The sequence below is a fragment of the Camelus ferus genome, chromosome 11, assembly GCF_009834535.1.
Source record: "Camelus ferus isolate YT-003-E chromosome 11, BCGSAC_Cfer_1.0, whole genome shotgun sequence".
Classification (NCBI taxonomy): domain Eukaryota; kingdom Metazoa; phylum Chordata; class Mammalia; order Artiodactyla; family Camelidae; genus Camelus; species Camelus ferus.
In genome coordinates this window covers 37288414-37312350 of record NC_045706.1, presented here as the reverse complement: position 1 = coordinate 37312350, position 23937 = coordinate 37288414, and positions in this window count along the sequence as shown.

Below are 23937 nucleotides of genomic sequence, written 5' to 3'. Positions count from 1 at the left end.
AATTGTGTCCCCTGAAAAAGATAAAGGGTTAAAAGTCCTAACCCTTAGCACATCAGAATGTGACAGAACTTGGAAATCAGGTCATTAAAGAAGCAATCAGGCTGAAATTAGGTCATTAGGATGGGGCCTGACTGTTGTCTATAAAACAGGAAAATTGGGACATAAGGAGACATGCAGAGGGAGACTATGTAAAGACACAAAAGGAGAATGCCCAAGGGAAGACAGAGTTTTGGGGTGATGCCTCTACAAGTCAAGAATTACCTGAGGCTACCAGAAGCTAGGAGAGAGGCCTTGAGCAGTTCCTTCCCTAGAGCCTTAAGAGAAACTGTGGCCCTGCTGGCAACTTAATTTCAGACTTCTAGCCTCAAGACCTGTAAACCAGTAATTTTCTGTCATCTTAACTTACTCGATTTTTGGTACTTTGTTACAGCAGCCTTAGGAAGCCAATACAACTACCTACTGCTTCCCAAGAGTGCCATGCTTGTCCTCAAAAGAAGAAAGTAAATGTAATATAAAGAAGGTTTATGTTAAACATTCCAAGATTTTGAAAGAAGGTGATGGAAATAAGAACTTTTTCATGAAAAAAGGCATTTGAGCTTTAGGACATGGGTTTTAGCAGGCAAAGATGGGAGGATGGCATGAGTTCCCAGACTGTTGGAATTTACCAAATGGTAAAAAATTTGTAATGACAGGGGTCATTGTAAGAACATCAGCATCTTATTTTGGGACATTAAAACATTTTTAGTTACTGTCATCTTTTATCACCAGAAATTCATTTTAAAAATGAGACTAAATATAATTTCAGAGTAAATTATTATCCTTTAAGTTGATAAAAAAGGTATAGCTTTGTGAAAAATTTACCAGATTGTCATTCTTTCTCATTTCCCCCAAACCAGATAAAACAATCTGCTGTTTGGGGGTGAGGAAACACTGCTTTGAAATTAAGCAAAGAGACTTCCACCCAGCGTGGTCACAGGCCTTGCCATTAACTAAACGAGGGGCTGAAGGTGCTGGAGATCATGGGTTTTATCTTACAGACTTCCTCAGAGGTGGGCTTGAGAAGCATAAATCATAATTGTCCCAAAGAAGTTCCTGAGGTTCCACTAAGAAATGGGTTAGTTGTTGTTTTTGAAAGAAATGTCACTTGTTTCTACACAGGGAGTATTGGTCTTTTAAGAGATACAATTTTTGGTCCAAAGACCCACAAGTGTTTGGAAGGATTAAAGGTGTCCTCCTGAACTAACCAGAAGAAGATATGTCACCTCCCTGGGACGGAACTACCCCACCTCCGTTCTTTTACCTTTTGCACATCTGAATTAAAAGATTATAAATATGGCTTTAAAACAATAAAAAGAAATAAAACTGAATAAGTGTATTAAGAGCTAGAGTAGATTAAATGGTTTTAAAAATCTGCTATAGTTTAAAATAAGGCTACTAAGTCAAATAGGAACATTTATTATAATAAAAGTTAGCAATAGCTCTGGGTGTGGTTACTTCATGGTGAGACAGGAAGGAAGGGGGCAGGACACAGCCACTCAAGAAGTAACACAGCAATTAACACCGAGATGGTGGAAGATCCAACTCCCAATAGGCCTTGAGGCCCAAGATGGCAGGAGATTTCACTTCTAGTAGAACTTGATCTTCATTATATGCTCATTGTAATATATTAACATGGTAAGTGGCATTCCCACAGGTGCCATGACAGTTCCAAGGCTAACTATAAAAGGTCAAAAAGTGGGTGGTGGCTCAATTCCTGGGAATCCCAGCCCCTTCCCCAAAATAACTGGAATAATCTTCCCACTTGTTAGCATATTAAGTTACTAAGCCCCTAAAACCTAACAACCCCCACACCTCATGGCCACTCTCCCTTCTGAATGAGATGGACCCCACTTTGTCTATGGAGTATCTACTGAGCACCCAACCCCCACACCTTAAGGCCTTTCTCTTGCATTTCGAAACAGCCTACACTCTGTCTATGGAGTATGTACCTCTCTGAATAAATCTACCTCTACTCAACTGTGGCTTGCTCTTGAATTCCTTCCTAGATGAAGCCAAGGACCCACAGTTGGCAGGGCGTGTCCCAGGGACTCAACTGAAACCTGGGACATGGCCATCCTCTCACCCCACATTCTTTTTCCTGTACCAATGGGAAAAACTTCATAGTCATGGGCTTATAATCATGGGCTTGATCCAAGAGCTGTCTGCCTTTCTATTATAGCCACAGACTCAGGCTGGAAATGTGAACCATGTGTTTCAATTCTTTTGAATTTTACAACTCTTCAAATATCCCATGCTTTAAATCTCTGAACCTTGCAAATGTTTTGCCTCTTGGTCTGCTTTTCCCCTTCCTTTGCTCCAGGCTAACATTTATTTACTCTGCTCAGTAAGAGTCACCAAACTTACTATACTCCAGATACAATTTTAGGCACTTTAGATACATCAGTTTACCTAATTCTTACTAAAATCCTCTGATGTAGGCACTTTTATTGCCAAAACTCAATTATTTCCGATGAGGAAATTTAGGAACAGAGAGATTCATACTTTTCCCAAGGACCCTAACCTATAAGGGCAGAGCTAGCAGGAAATCTCTGTACAGAATACAAGCTCTTAGCCAGTATGCTATACTCTCTCTTTGTGAAGCCTTCATGATTCCCTCAGAATTCACTGGTCTTATAACTTAACATTTATCAAGTGTTTCTATAAATCATATATTTCTACAAACAAGAAATCTTAATCTTCTTAAAGAAAGGAACTGAATCTTATATTTCTTCCTACCCTCAACTCTACTACAAATAGTTTATAAAAGTCAACTAGAAAACATATACAAAATGAATTAAATGTAGATATTTTTGCAAAGCCACAATATGTTAATTACCTTTTTTTTTTCCATATTAAATACCATACCTTTTCTTTGCCTCTATTAAAACAAAACCCTCCAAAGATTTTTAAGACTTTTCTGTTTCCCTTTCAAAAAACTGACACGGAACTAGTCTTTCTCAATTTGAGTATTTACCTTCTTCCTAAAGAACAGTACATCTATTTATTATTACTTTTTATGATTTTTAGTTCCTATCTAAGTAAGTGGTATATTGAAGAAGTAAATAAAGCGTCGTTTCTATTCATTTAAATTCATTCACTTATATAAACAAATATTTCTTGACTGTCTACATTTGCTAGGTATTGCATTTGGTAAAAGAATCCCTGCTCTCTAAGAACCCACATTGGTAAATACATTAGGAAACCAGCAATTTTAGAGCAATGTGACAGCCGGTCTGCAAGGAGAATATGCACCATAATGTGACAGAAAAGAACATGGGGGATGATGAGAAATTGTAAAGACTTCATGGATAACAGGTAATTATGAATCCTTTATTCTGGGAAAGCAGCAATCTCATGGCAGACTAAAATTCCGTTGAATGTTGGTTATTTGCCAGGGGATTGTTGGTATGTGATTCCAACTTGGAAAGAGTGGCAAATGCCCTTTTTTCTGTGCTCCCGTTTCTCCCTCTCTTGTACATGAGAAATGTTTTCATTGAATAAACTTTGCAGAAGATTGTCTGATAGAGAAAGGGTGTGAACAGATCGAACAGAGCCAATTCAAAAGCTGTATTGCCTAACAGACATTTGAAATGAGTCAAGCCTTGGTGTATCCAAGTTTCAGTTGTGCCCTCTGATTACCACAACTGAGCAACCCATTTTTTTCATTTCTAAAGCTCATTGCTCAGTGTTTCTTCCCACTTTGCACATGGTCTCCAAATGAACACTTTGGGGAGACTGCAGCATAAGTGACTGGGAAATTTACCCTGCATTTGTAAGTACTGAAGAGACCACACATGAAATGGAGATATCAAGTAATTAGTAAGACAGATCTTTTTATTCAATCCTTGTTTAATATAACATTGAATCCATCTTCTAGCTCTCTAGTGAGTTGAAATGGGGAAAATCCAGGAGACACTCATTTTGAATATCATGGAAACTTTTAAAAGTAGGGGTAGAAAAACTTTTTGTAATGCTGTTTGATTCTCTTATAACCTATATATTCATGAAATGATTCTGCAAATGCAGCAGTTGAATAAATCACCTGAGAATCAAAAGTCAGCTAAAATAATGAATGAAAAACCCCAGTGGATGCGTGCTCTTTTCATAAGGCACAAGAAAAAAAGAACTATAAGGAATAAAAAAAGCTGGACATATATAGATGTTTGGAGTTTTCCAATCACTTTATATTTTTGTAAAAGCAAATCTTACTGATGGTTAGTTCCTGCCTCATGCTGACAGTTTACAAATAAGAATAGCAAGGTCCCATTTCAGAGCAGACAGTGTGGAGCCCTCCTCAAAAGCACTTTAAAATTAGAGTGACAGAGCTTCACAAGCATTCCAGGCAGTAAAGGATGAATATTAATGCTTCAAGAAAACAATAAACTAGATCTATAGTCTTTTACCTACCCCCCACCCACTTACTGTAAGAGTAAAGATAGGCCTCCTGCAGTTTGATTTTTTGGTCTTTTTTTAATGATTCAATGGTTTTCATTTAATATTTTCGGGATTTATCAAAATTATGGATTTTTCTTTCTTTTACTTTTTATTATTTTAATTGAAATATAGCTGATGTACAGTGTTGGTTTCAGTGATTTGACATGTGTGTACATTATGAAATGATCACCACAGTAAGGCTAGTAAGCATCTGTCCTCATACAAAGTTATAACAATATTATTGACCACACTCTTATGCTGTATATCACATTCTGGTGACTTATTTATTATTTATCATATAAGTGAAGGTTTGTAATGCCTAACCCCCTTTAGCTATTTCACACACTCTCCAGCCTCCACCCCTCTGGCAATCACTTGTTTGTCCTATGTATCTATGAGTCTGTTTTCATTTTCCTTTATTTGTTTGCTTTCTTTTTTAGATTCCCCATATAAGTGAGGTCATTGTCTTCTCTGTCTGACTTATTTCACTTAGCATAATACCCTCTTGATCCATCCAAGCTGTTGCAAATGACAAGATATCATTTTTGGTATGAGTGAGTAATATCCCATTGTAGGTGTACACAAAGTCTTCTTCACCCATTTATCTATCAGTGAACACTTAGGATGCTTCGGTATCTTGCCTATTGCAAATGATGCCGCAATGAACATAGGGGTGAATATATCTTTCCAAATTATTGCTTTTGTTTCCTTTGGGTAAATACCTGGAAGTGAAATTGCTAGATTATATGGCAGTTCTACTTTTAACTTTCTGAGTAAGCTCCCTATTGTTTTCCACAGTGGTTCCACCAATTTAGTATCCCATGTTGGTGCCCGAGGATTCCCTTTCCTCCACGTCCTCACCAAATACTTGTTATTTCTTGTATTTTTGATGATAGACTTTCTGACATGTGTGCAGTGGTGTCTCGCGGTTTTGATTTACATCTTTCTGATGATTGGTGATGTTGAACATCTTAACTCTGCTAAAAATTCTCATCATTTGTTGTCTTCTGCCAGGTTTCCCAGGATCCCATCTACAGGCTCCCCAGTAAGTGGGGTTTAAAGTAAAGAATGTAGCCTCAGTATCTACCTAAATTTGGCAAAGTTTTCCATTAATTTTAATTTAGTTTTTCCCTGGCTATGTAAAGGAATAACTGGTAGCAGTTTACCAGAGAATCCCTCACAGTCCTGGCAACCTGGAGAGGGGACCATATGGAGGCATCCTTCCAGTGTAAATATAGGGGTATTTGAGCTGGTGTGGAAAGATTTAACAAAACCTTTGGTGATAATCGTTTCTTCGAAGGTCCCAGGTGATTGCAAATTTAACACCAATTTCTGGGCCAGTATTTTGATGATAGACTCCTAGGAGAATGCAGAGAGGAGGCCCAGGTGTTTTAGGTTTCTGGCTTTGGAGCTACTGCAGCTCTAAGGCTACTAATTTGGTAGACTTTTGTTTACAGTCTTTTAGTCTTTTCAGAGTAGAAAGGCAATTCAGATAGAAAAACAGCACTGAATACTTAAGTAAAGAAGGATAGAGGAGATTAATAGGAGTCAAGTCAATCTTGGTCTTTTGTTTCAGGCACCTGTTATGTTTTAGTTTTTCAATAGTCTTTTGCAAGAATCTCTCAAGGAAGCTATTCTGAAGACTTCTGGAAACTTCAGCATGCCAACTAAAAGAGGTTTCCCAATCTGTTGATTTGGAAACACTTGTTTTCAAGTGTACTTCTTAAATGAACAACCTTGTCTAATTGGAACATTCCCTATAATGGCGATTGTAATTTTAGGTTTTTTTATTTAACAAGCGTTTACCATTTTTGTAGATATCCACAGCTTTCAGGACATGGTTCTTGGATACAAAATAGGCAGATGTGCTGGAGAGTGATGTGCTTAATTCTTTTAAACTTAAGGATTCCATTTCTTTAGCTAACCCTTGGGTCTCTCAAAGCCGAATTTACACATAAGGGGAATATGTGTGCTGGGTTGGGGATTTTGTGGTGTGTTGCAGTGTGACTCACTGCATGGGGTTTTTTTTGAGATTGGTGGGTGACCTAGCATCAATCTAACCTGTTCTGTGACCAATTTATCCTAGCATAGGAGTCTTATTAGAGTTAAGAGGTGAGCTCTCTAGCACCTTTCAAGTATCTGTGCCCTCCAGTTTTGCAGTTTTGGCTTAGAAGATGTCCTTTAGTAATAGACTTATTATTCCTTTCACAAGAAGATTTCTTTATAGCAATGGACACAATGACAGCTTTTTAATAGTCATACTGGTGCCCACGTATATTTAGATTCGGACTTTTACAATCAAAACAATCCAAATCTCTTGTATTTATTTCTCCAAGTCCCCCAGCAGTTTATGCTGTGGACTGGCTTTGAGGCTTTTTGAGTCCCTTCAAAACCACCACCTACTGCAGACTCTTGATATAACTATCCCGGAACCATTCTGGGACCCCAGAATCTTTCTAGTAATTTTAATAAACCCCAGAATCTTTCTGGGAATAATATATAAGAACAATGTATATTTATTTTAAGTTTTAAGATAAATTTCGTTTGGATCAGATGGCTGCACACAAGGGAGCGGAGCTCAAATCTGAGAGTGACTTACCCACAGCCCTCGGTACTGATGACAGGAGCAGTGAGCACAGAGGGTTCAGTGCGTGCCCCTCCTGTGTGTTGTTGTCCCAGACGCTGTTAGCGGTCAGCTCTGGATCTCAACCCTCATGGCCGAAAACTGTTAAAAATTGATTAAAGAAGACAATTTAGGTGTTAAAGCAAACTTCAACACTTGGGGAGTCTCCATTCTTAAGAGTCCAGGGGACTGCAAAATGGGGATGTTGGGCAAGACACTTTTATAAGATAAAGAATAAAAAAACATGAAGAGACAAACAGAAAACATCTGATTGTCTGGCGCCACAGTCAACCTTGTTTGAGGTAAGAAGGCCCAGAAGTGGCCTGGCTTTGGGGATTGGCTGACAAAATAAAACCCTGGGTAACCATTCGTCAAATCCATTTTACTTGCCTCGACTTAATCAAGGACTGTTTTAGCTTCATGTAGCCTAAATAGTAAGATGTTTGCCTGAATTGTTTTCCAGGAACTTGGAGTCAGCTCTGTCTAGTATGAGCTGAGCCAGTTAATACTGAGTAGGACTGTGGACCCTCCAGCTGGGCATGTGAGAGTGTCCAGTTGGTGGCTTCAGAAGGCCAAAACCTCCAGTCAGATCATGCTGAAGGCCTCCAATTTGAACGTGCAGAGACCTGTAGCTTATTTACGCCTGTGTTGAACGACAATTACTGGCACCTTTTTCCAAACACCTTTCCCCAGGCTGCCCATGCCTCAGACTGCCCTGCTTCCTTATTCTTTATCCTGTAAATACCCTGAGCCCCTTGCCTCCCTTGGGAGACTGGGGCCCTGAGACTTGTTCTCTCATCTCTTTGTTTGGTTGCTTTGTAAATAAATGAACCTTCTCTTTGCTGCAAATCTCAACTGCTTGCTGCATGTCAAGCAAAAGGAACCTGGTTCAGTAACAATGATGCACTGTTGTTTCAAATCAAGCAGAGCATTTACGGGGACATGAAAATTGTATACGTTTTCGGTTTGCTGATGTGGCACCGCAGGCAAAAGTGGCTCCATCTTGGGCCTAGAAGGTTATTTCAACACTTAGTAAAAGAAAACTAAAGCATATTAAAACTTTCAAGAGTTTATCTGAGCATTTATTGATTAGAATTAAGAAGCACCAAACTGGAGTTAGAAGTGCCCCAAGGACAGAAGCCTAGGAAAACAAGTATATAGAAAAAGTGCAGAAGCAAAGAAAGGAAACTATCTGACTGGCTAGAGCTTAAAGCCCAGTTGCCTTCTTGTGATTGGTTGTCCTTAGTATTTTGCTTTTGTATCTTTGAGGCATTTGCAGGTTCAGATTTTTGGCATGCTTACATAGGCAGTCATGGCATTTGAGCCTCCTCAGTCTAATGGTCTCCTTGTTTACTCAGTTTAAAGGGCTAAATGAGAACAAGTACTTGACAGTAACAGGTGCTCAGGAAAGAGCGGCTATTTTGTTGTTGCTGTTGCTTTGTTAATTTTATCATCAACAGCAGCAGCATCTTGTTGGAGGATGACTAATCAAAAAGCAAACCAAGCATTTCTGATCTGCCTGTGCATTAAACAGAGTGAAAAGGGTGGTGATAAAAAGCTTTAGACAAATCCAGTTCCTAGCATGGCTTTGCCACTACGTGTTTGACCTTCGGAAATTGGCTTAATCTCCCAATTCTCTTATTTAATATGAGGATAATAGCTATACTTATTTTATAGGATTTTTGTGAGGATTAAAGGAGATTTTAGGTAAAGTTCTCAGTATTGTTTCTGGTTTATAATTAAGTACTCAAACAGTGTTAGTAATTATTAACAACATTATGACTAACTTTATTATTCTCTCAGTGAAGGACAGTCCTGGCATGAGAATCTTAGATGTCTAATCCAGGATAAGAAGGGGAAATTACAGATGTAAAAAGGTGATTTGAAATCTATTACAAAGAAACAAAAGCAATAAAATCTGAATGGATGGGCAGAAAAAGACACAAACACACTCTGAAAACACTGAAAAGTAAAAAAAAAAAAAAAAAAGGCTTAAGATTTCTTTATTTTATTTATTTAACAAACACTTTATAATACTCACTAAGGGCTAGGCATTATTGTAAGCACTTCACTAATATGAATTCATATAATCTTAATAATCCTACAGGGCAGGTACTATTTTTAATCCCCATTTCACAGATGAAAAAGGAGAGGCCAAAGAAGTTAAGAAATGCACCCAAAGTCATACAACAAGCCAGTAACAGCCAAGATTTGAAGCCAGATAAATGCTCCAGAGTTGGTGCATTTACTCATTTTACTGCTCAAAGAAGCTTCTCTTTGATACATGTTTAAAATGTGTGCTAGAAAAGAAAACCAAAGCCAAAGCATTGCTAGAATGGGGACTTTGGAAAAAGGGAATGTTCAATCTGTGAATCAGCTATGTCTTTGAGGAAGGTGCATCAACTGTAGCTAAAGGTAGGTTTAGGACCCAGCAAAGAAGGCTTGAATATTTTCACTCTGGGGATAACAAATGTATATTATTCTACTAGTAAAATATGAAGTAAACCAAGAAATTAATTAGAGGCATGAATTATCTGATAGGGCTTTAAGAATAAGAGGCTATTAACACTGTATTTTCTCCACATATGCCATTTTGCCCCAGGAATTCAAGAGTAACAAAGTTGGCACACATTCAAATATGATGACTAAACATATCATTCTGGAAAAAGAGCATATCCTGCTTCTTTTTTGAGGTGATGATGGAGAAGAGTTTTTCAACTGTTGATAGCAAGAAACTTCTGTTTGCAAAATCCCCAGCCTTTCCCGGCTCTCAAACACATCAACACCAAATTAAATATATTCTACTTTGAACTCTCCATTTCTACCACCCTTCAAAATTTGATCTTGACTATATACTGAAACACATAAAAGTGACAGCAATGCAAAGCATAACTCTCTTTTCTCTAAACTCTTTTGTAAACTTCCTACAGCTTCATGCACCTGTTGATTAAATAACCATTATTTGAGTCTTCGCTAGCATAGACAGACTTTGGGGTACAATGATTTATTCACTATTTAAGATTTTAAGATCTGAACCACTGCCATGAACCTTTATCACCTCTCACAAGATGAACTCCAAGAGTAACGGTCAGTAGCAACTCCTGTATATATAGGTTTTGTGAGAAGAGCATTCTTTCAGTAAAAATTCAATGGGCAGACTCAAGTGTAAATATGAACATACAGGGCAAATTTTGCAATGTATGTAAAAAATACTTAAAATTTTGCTTACAATTTGATTCAGAATTCTAAGCTTTCATAATAATTTTAAGGATCTATACAAACTTTTTGTATAATGATGTTTATACATGGCTATTCATGAAAAAATAAATTCATGGCATCAAAAATGAATTAAATGTCCAATGACAAGAGATGGCTAAGTAACTATATCCAACAAATGTAATAAAATGCCCTCATTAATAAGATATTGCAGAAGAATGTTTAAGGACAATAATGTGGAAAATGGTCATGATGCACTGAATCTGTCAACTAAAAATGCATAGAAAAAAGACATATATTCTAAAACATGGTTGTTTTAAGAGTGAGATTATTTAATTTAATTTTTATAATTTTACTTATTTTCATTTTCTAAATGTGTTCCAGTGATCTTTTATAATAATACAAAAAAAAATTTTTTTAATGTGAAAACTTTTTCCCAGTCTTAGGAGTCCCAAAAAGATGAACTCAGAATTCCCAAAACCTAATGCCATCAACTGGACTGAACAAGAGAGATGCCGAGAATCCTTTTCTATACCTTTTCCTTACACACAGGTTTTGTTTTGGGTTTTACTGTTGTGAAATAAAGCACATGGTGCTCCCCAGCCAAATGTATATTATTTACTCTGAATTCTCTTAAAGCCCTGGAGCCCTGACTACTTTCTTACTTGTGAGCTGGGATGGATACCATAATGAAAAAATCCTGAAGACATCCTCTGCTTTTTTTCCTTACAACTTGTAGCCTAGAGTAACACTGTCCAGTAGAACTTTCAGTATTGATCGAAATGTTCCACGGTAACCACCATAAGATAATAGATATACGTGACTTAAAATGTGACTAGTGAGACTGAGAAATTGAATTTGTAATTTTATTTAATTTTATTAATTAAACTTAAATAACCATATGGCTGGTGGCTACTGTATTAGCCAACACGGAAGTGTTTAGAAAGAGTTAGCTGTTGCTTCCTTTTTTGGACTCCACCTTAGACTCTTACAGCTCTCCCATGTTAAAGTTCCTACAAAACATTTATCTACTCATATATTCATTCACTTCTTAACAACTGAAAAAGTTTAAGCATTGCAAGCCAGTCTTGGTACCGACATCCATTCACTCAATTGCCAACAAGACAGCCATGTTCCTCGCCCTCATAGGACATGTAGTTTAGCAGAAATAAAGATTTTCTTGCTCCGAATTTCATCTCCTGTTCTGCCTCACAAAAGACTTCTTGTTAAGAAAAAGGTAGTTCATCAAGTCATTCTGTGCTATGTTGAAACTGTGTGTACATAAACATTCAATTCTGTGTCACATTTCATCAAAGTCCCCCTTTCTCTACTGGGTGTTTTTAATTCTTCTAAGATCCATCCTTTAGACTGAAGAGTAGGTGTTCTCCTGCCTGAATTTACCTCCTAAGCAGACAGGGATGGGTTGACTCTTCAGAGTACAAGGCCTTTTTCATGTGAGAAAATGGGCACTGAAGATACTTATAAGACTCTTCTCTCTGCCTCTGGGAAATAAAGGCACTTTCCTACTATTTCAAATACACAGAATGAAACCCAATTCATCTTTAAATTCAACTTATATGGGGCATTTACTTTGTCTAAACCATTGTACTAGATATTACAGATGATCAAAGATCTAAAAGGCTTGGCCCTGCCTTCCACAGAACCCCAGATTGTGAAGAATCCAAGCAGAAATTACCACAGGCCTTTGCTTTCTTACAAAACATTATTCCACCAATCTTCTTAAAGCATTTGAAAGGTAATTAAGGCATCAAAACTTGAGGGTAGGGCCATTTTAGGTTCATCTTTCCATTTAAAACAAATATACAAGGACAAACTGACATGTATCCAAAACTGTGCTCAGTGCTACGGCAAAGAAAAGGATAAAAGTACAATCATTGCTGTAAATAAGATTAAAATTTAGGTTTACATGTAGTTCATGTGTCACAAACATGTAAAAGTATTTCATAATAAAAAAAGCTGTAACTAGAACTAGGGTTCTGTATTAGGGTTCTCCAGAGACACACCTAGACAGAGAGAGAGAGAGAGAGAGAGAGAGAGAGAGAGAGAGAGGGAGAGAGTTTTATTACAGGGTATCAACTCATACGATTATGGAGGCTGGGAAGTCCCATGGCCTGCCATCTATAAGCTGGAGTGCTCATCTCCTCCAAGGACACCCTCACAGACATACTCAGAAATTATATTTAACCAACTGCCTGGAGATCTCAAGGCCTAGTCAAGTTGACACGTAAAATTAATCATCACAAGCTCTTACCAACAGGGAGGTCCAGTTATATGGCCTTTAAGGGTCCTTGAAATGCTCAGGGGGCTCAGGACTCGACACTTCATTTGCACAAAAGGCACTGTGATGTCAGAAAGCCTTGGTTCAAATCCTGCAAAAATACAAGTTTTATGAGCGTAAGCAAATTATATTGAGTCCCTCTAAGTTTCACTTTTCTTATCTGTAAAACGGAGACAAAACCTGCTTCATGTGGATCATGTGAACATTAAAGATAATGTATATGAGCAGGGCCAAGAACTGTGCCTACCTGTAAGAAGTATTCAGTAAGTTCTAGATTGATTAGGGGATAGTTATTGAGGGAATACTGATTGCTGAAGTCAAATAAATAGACAAAGCTTTGTATTGTAGCATCAAAAAGTAGTCCTTCCCCAACAGAGGGCAATACAGTAAGCGCCCACAGGGTGTGTAGCACTAGACAGACTGGCATACGGCTTTCTCAGTGCTTGTTGGTTATGACAGGAAAAGCACCAAGAAGTGAATTGTTCTCTGGAGAGAAGACGGCTTGAGATAAAATCTTAAATAATTTCAGTAAAGTTACAGGCTGTTTATGCTTTTGTGTATCTATGGTGGTGTCTCAAACTATCTTACGCCTGAGGAAAGATAACTCCAGATCAATGCATTCTGATCCGCAGGCACTGATGATCAAAGGGTGGAATGACATCACTATCTTCATGTTACATGAGTCTCGACAGATAAACCAAGAGAGCGCTGAGAGTTCAGGGGCCCTGCCTCTATGTCACGGAGGCAAAACTGAAGACAGAGAACCTGAGTGGGTGCTGAGGGCCCTGGGTCCTGTTAGTGCTTCTCAGAAGTGAGACTGGAAATGAAACACAGCCTGCACACTGCTTTCTGCTGGGATGGGCTACCTAAATGTTTTCTCTTGAATACCATTTGCCCCTGTTGTTAGCAGCTATTACTGGAGACACTCATCTTAACCACATTTCCCTAGTCATCCTATCTGTTCATTTACCAAGAAATGATGTGCTGTTCCTATTTCAGGCTCTTCACATGAACTGTATTAGCACTGGATGTCACTGTTGTTCCGTGCAAATGGAACACAAGTGTGCTTCTTCTTCAGCACATTTCAGAAATGGCCCAGAGCCTTCCGGAAGAGCTCATCATGTGCCTTGGCAGAACCACACAATACCCCCCCAACCAGCCTGGCACTGGTGGTGCTGTTTTCAGATTCTAAATCTAATCTAGCCCAAGAGCAATAGTCCAGGGAAAAAGCCAAGAAACCTCTGAAGCCCAGAATTTTATAGATTCATCCTATATTCAAATTACTAGAAAGGTCTATTTGCAAGCAAGAAATTCTGCACTTGCTAAATTTCATAAAAACAGTAACAACAAGTAGAACAACGCAATACCCTAAATATGTAACTGCATCAGAATGAATGACATCACCACCCTATGAAAGAGTTCCAGAGGCATTTCTCTGGCAAATGAGACCCAAATATTAACTATTGCTTCTTATCTCAGTCACTTCATAACGAAGTAACAGCCAGTAATCAAGGCCATTAAAGCTCTCGGTCTGACCTTCTAAACTGTTCTTGGACAAAAGCAAGCACAGCAGGCAATGCGTTTTAGGGCAATTACAGGCATAACTCAAGTATTTACAGGACACAGTATTGTAACAGAACAATCTTTTTGGAATTTCCGAGGTAACAGTTAAATCCTGCATCAGTGGTGGCCCATCAGTGGTGGGAAAAGACCAATTGCTCCTGAGGGTGGAAAATAATTTTGCAGTTCAAGTTAGTGAGTGATGGCATTTCTTCTTCCACTGTATTCAAAGTGTGCTGCAGCATTTTTTTTCCCCCTTCTTCGTGATTTCCTCATGACAATGTGGTTACTTTAGTAGGGGGTGGAAAACTGATAAGTGTAATTGCTGTAATCACAGGATGTATAGGATGTAAATATTTGTAGGGCAATTAAAAACTATTTGCCTCTTTAGTTTCTTAAAATAAAAGGTACATCTGAACAGCAAACAAATGGAGATTTAAAAAAAAAATAGAAAGGATTTTAAGTGGCAAGTATATGAAATGATTTATGGAACCTTTGTTTTGTGGTTTGGTCAGATGTTAATATAGGGGGAGGAAAGCAAAATAGTGTGGATCAAGAGAAATGTGCCATCAAATAACTACAAATAAATTTCAAGAGAACACCCTGGGGTTATAAATGATCTCAGTGTGTGGCATTGTCAATTATCCTCTCAAGCAGGAACACTGTTGGAGGGCAGAGGGTGGGTTGCTAAGTGCCAAGTTGTTACTGTGACAAGCCAAGGAGGTTGTCTCATTCATTAGATACCTTTAGGATGGTAGTCAAAATAATCAATCATGCCAGTTGACTACCATACAAAAATGGCGGTTTTCCTCTGAGACTAGTTTTTATTTTTCACTCTTACCTGATTCATATGCAAAGATATCCTATTTCTTATTCTGGCTTCCAAGTAACAATTTGTATTCGACTCATTTGCTGAATTTTCAACATAATCTAATTTTTACTAACAGCAGCGAAAGCGAAAAGACTACTACATTCTACCCTGTGTATAAAGTATAGGATTTGCATAAGGTAGAAAGAGGAGGATTGAACAGCACTCGGATACTCTTATAGCAAATATGTTAAAATTTACACACACTTCAGATATGCAAAAATACTGATTTGTTATGTTCTATGATTGACCTCATCTTGCCCCTGATCCTCTATTTCTCTCATAAAAATAAAATAAAATAAAATAAAATAAACCAAACAAAAATCCCTAAACTTGATAAATGGTAACTTTTTCTCTTATGGTTTAAAAGCCTCTCAGTTTAATTCAATCTCTTAAAGAAAAGTACTCTATCATTTTGGATTTCTTATCTCTTTGTGCTCTTAGGAGGGTATCTAAGGACATGTAATCTCATGAGGACAAGGGAAAGGAAATTTGATCCGCATACCATCTTCCGCCAGCCCTGCTGACTCCGTCTGGGAAATACCGGCGGGCCTCGACTTTGGTCTGTCCTTGCTGCGCACGTGGCTGAAGTGTCTGAGGACAAGGTCCTCAAAGCCTGTGCCCTATGGGTAGGCTGACTGACTCCTCTGGAGAAGATTAACAAGCTCCTTGTTCTAGCTGGGCGTTGAACTTTTGACTTTTTTTCTTTCAGCGTTGATTCTCTGAGACTTAGCGGCATCTCTGTCACCTGTGAAGCCCACTGGGGGAACCCAGGGAAAAATTAGGTGGAGCGTAGGTGATAAGGTCGAACCTCTTCCTTTGTGCTTCCTCTAGTTCCATTTGCCACATGCAGAGGCCTTGCACCTAACACGTCAGATCAGAGGTCCCAGCACAGAACCGCTGTCTGACGCCTCAGCTCCGGCTCCGTGAAGCGCAGCAAGCAGCACCTCAGTTCAGCATGGCGGCGGCAGGCATGCGCAGAGATGCTGCGCCTGGCACTGCGGCCGCTTGGCCGAGGTGAACAGCACGCCTGCGCAAGGCCCGCGAGGACCCCGCCCCCTGCCCCTGACAGGAACCCTATAAAGCAGCCCAGCCAGCAGCTTGTAGGGAGAGTGTGTACTGTAGAGGGAGAATTTGTGACTCTCCTTTCTTTACTCAAAGAATAAAACTTTCCTTTGCTTCTGAGCCAAATGTGGTCTTGTTCTGTTGGCACAAAGGACCCTGGGCAGGAGGATCCTTGTTGAGGCAGCGACTCAGAAAGGTCGGTAACATTTCCTTGGAGCTGTTGGCTTTGCTGTGGTTTCTTTACCCTGAACCATGGTGACCTTTTGGCAGGTATGCCTAATTTTATTTGTGCTTAAATTAGTTGTGCTTAATTTTAATCTTCCTTCTCACAAAAATGTTGGAACCTCTGGACCTTTTCCATATCACACACAGGATATAGACAGAGGTTTGCTGCCCCAAGGCTACACCTCTTGACCCTTCCCCTGCCTGTCCTGACCCAGCATTCTAGCACCATGTTGCAGGAAGCAGAGCAGAAGCTTCCCCTCACTCAGTCTGGAATCCAGATCAGATTTTTTATCATCCTGCCTTTTTTTTACCCACAGTCTCTACCCAAGGCTGCTTGGGAAGCATGCTCATTTTCACCTCAATCAGCTGGTTCTCACAGCCCCTCATCGCCTCATCTCAGAGCTGGAAGAGCTTTCTGTTTCCATTTTCTACCTTAAAGGAAGCACCCTATAGTATATATTTGTTCACAGAATCTGAGAGCAAAACTCTAGGCCTTGAATTCCAAGTTTCAGCCTTGATACAAAAAACAAGATTTAGGATATAGAAATCCTTTTTTTTTTTTTTCTTAAAAAAACCTGACTTGGTAGATACTGTCATTCTCTGAACCAAAAAACAAAGCAAAACCAAACCCAAAAAAGAAAACTGAAAAAACCCACTTGAGCTTGAAATTCCAAATTGAATATTGACTTTATTCTCTATTGTACCCACTATACAAGCAATTGATAGGATTGAGAGTCATGAGGCAACAAAATTTGGGGAACATTTTTAAAAATTAGTGTCTTAAAAGTATCATTTCAGTTACACTTCTTACTCAAAAATCCTCAATAGTTTTTGTTTTTTGTTTTTTATTTGTACAAAGCTACATGGCACTAAAGGCATCCACAAATCCCTTCCAGGCTTCTCACTTTTGTGCAAGAGAGAAAGAGACTTAATGATTCTAGGCTAAGAGACTCATAGCCAATGAAGATAACTTGCCAAGAGGTAGATTTTGACCAGTGTAGTGTACTCTTGAAACAGGGGTATGATGTATGAAAAATACATATCTTCAAACTCTGCTATCATATTCAGTGATGCTTACATTATAAACTTGGGACTAATGGATCAATAAAGTTGTTATTTCTCTTTCTTTCTTCCAGGGAATGTAGAGTTCAGGTTACGAAGGTTAGATGTACTTGTGATGTAACTCCATGGTATGCAGGAAAATATGCTAACAAATATTGCTATTTGATAATGAAACGGGATTCAAGTATGCTGCAAGTGACCAGACAAGGACAATGAAAATGATGCTAATAATACCAGTATTTGCATGTCTGTGTGTCAGGTATATTATCTCCTTTAATCCTCAAAACAACCCCATGAGGTAGATACTATTATCCCTAGTTGAAGAAAACTGAGACATAATATGCAAAGAGGTAGGTATCTTATAGGATTATGTAATCAACCTAGAGAATAGGCAAAAGATTTTTTTTTTAATACTGGTAATCTTAGACTTATGTATTTTCTGATTAAAAAATACTCTAGCATAACATAAACATGAATATTTACATGAAAACCCTTGCAGAATTATTCCTTATTTCTGCTAGGCCTGTGGAAAAGAAAAAGAAGAGAGAAACTAATTACAGGATAAATTTGCTGTTACTAAATGCCTATAATATTCTCTTGCCTGGAATTCTAATATAAATAAAATAATTCATAAAATGCCTGAGTGCATTCAAAATTGAATAGATGCATTTTCTAGCTGGTGGGTTTCTATTGTTTCCACATGGACACACCAATTAAAACAATTTCAGACTTAATTTGTTATAATATAACATTTCAGTTTTGCAGAGCTTGTTTTTAACATTAAACGTTGTCCCTCTGCATGCTAATCTTCAGAAACACTTTCTAAATCAGTCTTTGCCTGATAAATATGTCCATTTGGTTTAGCTTTTTGACTCACGTACCATAATAATTCTGATTTTCTTTTTTTTTTTTTCTGAACCACAAATTGGAGGCAAGGGAAGCATGAACCCACTGGGTTTTCTTTCCTCTTTGTAAGTTTATACAAAGGTGAAGAGACATGTCTTTCATTAAGTAGATAGTAACTTCTTAAAGTTTTCAGAACCAGATGGACGAAATGATAACCTCTCTGCTGATTAGAATGTCTGATTCCTTCTAAGAGACCTTAAAGGAAGCCAATTAGCATCAGCAGATGTGTGTGCAATGGAGAAGGGGAAGGAAAACAGGGTAGTAGTAGCTTTTTAGGGACTTGGATATATATAAAGATAAGACTGGAAAAAGGGGGTTGTGGGGGCTATGGCTTTCTGTAGACAGTCATAAGGAAACAGTGCAGGGGACATGGAGGGGAGGGACAGGGAAAGGCAGTCACAGATTTGAGGGAGATCTGTGTTAATGTGGCTACTGCATGCCAAGTGATTTTCAGGGAAATTATGCTTAAGGAGAGTAAGAAATAAGGAAAATATTCTGCTAAGAGGGGGATATATATCACATTGCCTTCCATTCTGAGATTGTACTCTAGAATCAAACATTGTAAGGATGTTAGATCAAAATAAGACTCCAAAATTCTTAAGAACTCAGTCCAACTCCCCAGGTAATTCTGAACATGGCCTGGATCAGTGCTGCTCAATAGAAGTAAACCAGAGTCATCCGGGTAATTTAAAATTTTATATTTTCTTTGTTAATTTAGAAGTTCTTTGAGACAAATAGTAACTGCAGTATTAATTGAGAAATATCTCATATAGCATGAGCCATCTAAACCTACAGAAAAGATTTTGATTTTTCAAATTTTTAATCAATTGATCTTTAATATTTTTAGAAATAGTCTGTAGTTTGCTGGTAATTGTTTGATGATTTAATTGAATATTTTTAACTTTTTGTAAAATACAGTTTTTAGTCTTTTTCTCATAATTATCTAACAAAAATACCATCACTGAAATAATGATTTATTTTACCACCTATCTAAAAATGATTTTCTTTTTAGTGCAGAAAACCATGCCATAAATGAAGGGCAACTACATATCATTGGGGAGATCAAAACGAAAAAAGCTGCTGATGGCTAATGGCTCTTGTATCGAGTGGCACAGACCTAAAAGCAATAAAATGCGTACTATCTTTATTTGCATGTGTGGTGATGGAAAGGCATGTAATTCTCACTGATCCAGCAATCCCACTCCTGGGCATATATCTGGAGGGAACTCTAATTCAAAAAGATACACGCACCCCAATGTTCATAGCAGCACTGTTTACAATAGCCAAGACACGGAAACAACCTAAATGTCCACTGACAAATGAATGAATAAAGAAGTTGTGGAATATTTATATAATGTAATACTATTTAGCCATAAAAAAAAAATAAAATAATGCTATTTGCAGCAACATGGATGGATATGGAGATTGTCATTCTAAGTAAGCCAGAAAGAGAAAAAAAATACCATATGATATCACTTATATGTGGAATCTAAAAAAACAGACAAATGAACTTATTTATAAAACAGAAACATACTCTCAGACATAGAAAACAAACTTATGGTTACTGGGGGGAGGAGGGTGGGAAGGGATAAATTGGGAGTCTGAGATTTGCAGATACTAATATAAATAAAATAGATAAACAATTTCACACTGTATAGCACAGGGAACTATATTCAATATCTTGCAGTAATTTACGGTGAAAAAGAATATGAAAACAAATATATGTATATTCACGTATGACTGAAGTATTATGCTGTACACCAGAAATTGACAAAACATTGTAAACTAAGGATACTTCAATAAAAAAATATATATACAAACACAAAAAAAGCTCCAACACTTGAAAGTGCTTTTCTCTCTTGGAGTTTGCCCCTACATTTTCTGCTCGTTTCCTGCCTCCACAGGGAAAAGTGAGCCTGGCTCCAGTCCAGCTGATGCAGGCCAGCTCTCCTGAGCTCTCATCCTACAGGTCAGGAGGAATTTAGACTTTTAGATAAAGTCATTTATTTCATTTTGGAAACTAGTTGATGGTAAGAGTAGGGATCTAAAAAGGGCAGAAGCTCCACTTAGTTCTTGAGCCCAAATCATTTGTGAATGTTGTGAATGCCCAGTCTTCCAGCAACTTCCAAACTGGGGGCAGTTAGCAGCTAGTTAATCCCTAAGGAAGGGGTAGGACTTGTTTATCATTTGTGTTCACCTCTTGTGACTATTTCTTTCTCAGGAACCTCATGGGGACAGTGGTTAGGCAAAGACAGGGCTCAGTAATCATAGATTCACTAGCTAAACATCATCTGATTATAGCCCAATTCCAAAATTGTTTTTTAATAATTAACATTTTACTTTTATCTTGAGTTGCACTGTCATCGTTTTGATAATGACTCTGGAGAAAAAGGATGGAGTCTACACACACACACACACACACACACGCTACCAGGCACAGGATTATGTCCTTGTCAAGATAATGGCATTAGTAATTGCAATGACAAATTTTGAGGTTTATAATAGAAGGAATTAATGAAAATGTTAATAGATGATATTCCACATTTGTCTTAAGCCAAAGTAGGGAAGGTCCTTTTAAGAGTCACATGTGACTTATAAATATCTCAGTGAAGTTGTACAGTTTCTCCAGTTCATAACCACCCAAAGTCCTATTATTTAACCATTTTGCTTCCGACAATAATTAAGATGTCCTGAGCCACCACTGCCACCTTGTGGTAATTTAAGGGACAGTTTGATCCAAAATTGATTCCTTCCTGAACCATTTCTTGTATACATTCCACTTTATTCTGTCTTTCCATATCTGGCCTCAGTTAATTTCTTCTATGCCAATTTTTATTACATACACTGAAGGAAAAATTACGTGGTGGCTGAGAGCACAGCTCTAGAGCTAGACTTTCTAGGTTTACCTCTCTTCTTCACCTCTCCCCGACTCTATGACCTTGGACAAGTTGCTTAGATTTTTGTCCCTCAATTGACTCATTTATAAAATAGAGTAATAATAACACCTATAATAAATAGCAGGTGTTATATGCACATTTACCTTTTAGTCATCATTCTTCTCTTTTCTAATTTTAACTAGTTTTCCATCTCTCTCAAATAAAATTAAATTATGTCTGATAAATGTATTATTATAAAGGATTAGAGACATGACTACATCAAAGGAGATTAATATATTTTGACATAAAATTACAGTTTACTAACACAACTTATAATTCTCTTGGCAATACTCAGAAGAACCACTTAGAATCTCAGTAAAGATCTTCATTTGCTTCCTATTTTAGTCTGTTGGGGCTGCAATAACAAACTTCCATAGACTGTTGGCTTATGAACAACAGACTTTATGTCTCACAGCCAACGTGCTGGCAGATCCAGTGTCTGATGAGAGCTGGCTTCTTAGTTCACAGAATACTGCCCTCTTACTATGTCCTCAATGATAGCAGAAAAGAGAAGGTTCTCTGAGGTCTCTTTCAAGGACGCTAATCCCATTCATGAGGGCTCCACCCTCATGACCTAATCACTTTCCAAAGGCCTCACCTCTTTATGCCGTCACATTAGGGGTTAGGATTTCAACATATAAATTTTGGGGGGACACAAATATTCAGTTGAGTCCATAACAATTTTTAAACGTTCTCTTTTTAAAAATTATTAGCAGTCAAAAAAATTTAAATATTGTATTTCAATTTCTCTTCCTGTTTTTTTAAAATCAAATCAACAATTTAAAGTTATTTGAATTCCACAAAACACTAAAATAATACTTTCTTGTAGAACCTTTAAACCAGAGATGATGCAAAAATTTTCCTTGACTCCTTCCTCCTCCAGTTCTACAAATTGCCCTAGATGTAAAGATAAGCCCTTGGTGTATTTCATTTTAGGTCTTTCTTATTCTTTCATGGCAAATTGTATCTAAAGAATTTGCCCATGCAGCATTATTTGCAAGTCCCGTGACTATGTTGTCAAAGTCAAAGTGGAGTTAAAAGTAAAAATATACCATAGTTTATAAACCAATTAGAATACGTATTTAATCTCTCCTTCCTGTGTTCAGGGGTATGTACAGAGTAAGCAGTTAAAGAAAATTCATTATCATGGGTAAATACTAAGAGGCAAATTTTGTTGGGTTTTAAACAACATAAAAAGCCTACTAGAATATCGTGTGAATTTGGGCTAATTCATGGACTCAATCCTCTTTTGCCTAAAGTAATTTCCATTTTTAAAATTTACAGTGTGTAGCTATGTAACTAGTATTAATAGCTTCCCACCACTTTGGGATTTCCTTTTGGAACAGAATTTGAAAATGATATAATTTCCTATTGCAAGTGTGAATTTTTGTCATGTCAAAAAGTAAAAAGCTTTAGAAAATGTGATTCAAGAGTATTTAAAAATATTTTTAAAGAAAAGGAAAATATGAATTAAATCATCTTTTAAATGATATTGGGTTTGTAAAGATAGAAATTTTATGGTAACAGTCATTATGCTGATAATGACAGTAAGTTGTATTGTTTTTCTTATTAACAAATCAGTACTTCACTATTGATTAGTTTTCTAATAAATTCAATACTGTCTATGAAATATAAAGAAAAGTCAAAGGTTTGGATCCCTTGCATTTCCTAAAAGTCTCTGGTCATCTACCTGAAAAATGTTTATGTAGAACAGATTCATAGAAAAACTTTCTTATACACACAGCCCACACCTATGCTTTGTACATGTTCTCTCCTGGCAATGGTGAAGGTGAGCATGAGTCAGGAGGAAGAGAGAAAAGGACGAAAGAAAGCAAGAAACATTGTTTTGTTTTTCTTATTTATATACTATGGTAGCACTGAAAATACCATTGGACTTAAATTGGGCAAGAAAATTATTCTTAGCCTAGGCAGTAAATTAGAGATTCATCTGAAGTATGTAATCACTCACTTTTTTATTTTTATTTTTATTCTTGGCACAGTTAGCACTTTGGGAGCATCTCCTGATATGGTCACAGGGTAAGCACTTTTATGATCTCATTTTTGCAATTACTATCTCTTGTTCTCAGGTAAGTGGTTAAAAAATGCATGCTGTGCATTTGTGGACTCTGTGTGTCTCTCAAGGGCTAATTGGTGTACATGCAGTTTTCTGTGGTTAGCCACTTAACTCTGAAGCTGTCTTTTACCTATGATTCATGGCATACTTCTCACTATATCAGGTCTTGGAGCAATTGTTCTGGTGTGGTTGAGCATGTAATTATCTTCTCATCATTTCTGTTTTTGTCTCCCATTCTGCACCCTTCTGGATTCTTGCCAAGGGTGAATGGAGGAGTTAAAAATGAATGTAAAAGTTGTTTCTGCAATATAACCTAAAGAAGAAAGCCTGGACATCCAAGTATTAACTGATTAGGCTCTTCTGGAACTCTCAGGTATCATTTAAATGTGATGATGTAGAAAATTTCAGTACACTCATGTGGTCACTCTTTCTTTTCTCCTTTCAGATTTCAAGGTCATTATGAAAAGTATGAGACTCCTGTACATCCAAATATAATTGCTGTTTAATTTTGACAATATGCCAGTCACTAATGTTAATACACACACATACACAACTTTCTGCTGGGAACTGTGGAAGATAAAATACTTATAGATGGTGGGGGCTGTCCCAGGGGAATATGATGGTCAAGAT